Below are 1,847 nucleotides of genomic sequence, written 5' to 3' on the forward strand. Positions count from 1 at the left end.
CTACCCGCCGTGGCTCCATGTTTGAGTTGAGGACCCAGCATGTCTCTCCTTGTGGACCAGTGAGCATGTTCATTTGGGTCAGACGTCTCCCATGATACCTATGCTATGCTTCTCTGTGGACGTCAGGACTCCAGAGAAGCCTTTTAAGCAGGTTCATCATGAGCAGATACAGGAATGTTAAAAAGAGGAACATGAATCTATCTGCATAGGGGTTGCTGTTCCTCTGCTCAGGCGCTGGAAAAAGGTTCAAGGGTTTATGACCATTGTCTTCAGGCTCCCTGTGGTGGACAGCATAACGGCTCCCCGAAGACATCTGCATCGTAATCCTCAGCATTTGGGAAAATGTTGTATTACGTGGCAAGAAGGAATTTAAGTTGCTGACGACCTTAACATACGGGGAGTGTGTTGCATTTCCAGGTGGGCAAGTGTAAACACAAGAACCCTCCTAAGTAGAAGATAAAGATGGGAGCCGTGNGGCGCCCCAAGACTGCACTGGCCTTTGCTGGCTTTGAAGATGGCAGGAGGCCACGAGCCAAGGAATGCGGGCAGCTTCTAGAAGCTGGAAAACACAAGAACACATCCCCTCCCTCCCCAAGAGCATCCAGTGCCGCCAACATCTTAATTTTAGTCCAGCAAGACCCATTTTGGACTTCTGACCAGAGCTGTGTTGTTTTAAGCCGCTGAGTTTGTTACAGAAGTAGGAAACTAATATATACCTCTTCAACTCCTTTCAGCTATTGTTGAGCCCTGGGCACCAGATATGGGAAAAAAAATAGAGTCAGTGACTCTGTTGTGTTCACGGTGATGTGTGTGGTCAGGCCAGTGAATGGTGTCCTGTCAAAATGTAGCCAGTGGAATGTGAGTACAAGGCAAGGAAGACCCGTTCTCTCGTCAAGCTGAGTAATCAGTCATGTCCTGCCACGTGCATGGCAGATGATGACAGCTTCGCTTTGAACTTGGAAATTTTCGAGTGACAAGTTCATCTGCAAGTATAATTAGCTGAAAGGGTCCCTGTGGAAAGGGTAAAGTATCCCAACTCTTTCAGGTATAGATTCATTAATTCTTTTAAAATGGAAGGTTACATATCAAATATTTTAGTTATGTCTAATCCCTCCATCAGAACTCTGCTTTTATGAATACAGTACAGTAACCTGGCATGTCAGTTTCCCTCCCTACTCCTCCCCCCCCCCACCCCAAGAAAGAGCATGAAGGNACCCTGCTCAGAACGTTTCTCCTCAAGCTTCCCACATCTGGTCAACTGCGGCTGAGAGTCAGCTAATAAGGTTTTTTTCCCCTAGAATCTAAGTTACAGCAGCACAGCGGGGCCTAATAAAGATCGATTAGCACCTGCAGATATTTATGCTCTTAATGATATTTTCACATTTTACTGATTTATTGGTTTTAAGTTGATGGTTTCTTAAAGAATTTAATCACTGGAAAAAAAAAAGAATTTAATCACTGGGTATATTTGGGGGTTGTGAATGGTCATGCTTTGACCGGATGGCATGTCTCTGGGAGTCTTTTTGTCTAATGCCTCCTACTGATGAAGCTGTTTAAACACGTGAGTGCAGTACCCAGCGAGGCCTCCGGTACAAGATGACTCTGTGCGTGCGTGTGTGGCGTGTGTGGCAACAGTTCTTTTTATCTTTTTATCTCAGGGGTTCTGTTTGCGAACGAAGGCTAATTCTCTTTGCAGCAAACATGAGAGTTCCTCGGCATGAATTTCACTGTGCTTTAGAATGGATTGCTTTTCCTTTGAGAACATTTCTGAGGCCTCATGAAGTCAAGAAGAAACCTGTAACTTTTGCTGGGGTTACGGCCTGTCAGGAGTGTGCTTGATCTGGGCG

Source organism: Crocuta crocuta, unplaced genomic scaffold (genome assembly GCF_008692635.1).
Source record: "Crocuta crocuta isolate KB4526 unplaced genomic scaffold, BGI_CrCroc_1.0 scaffold1468, whole genome shotgun sequence".
Classification (NCBI taxonomy): Eukaryota; Metazoa; Chordata; class Mammalia; order Carnivora; family Hyaenidae; genus Crocuta; species Crocuta crocuta.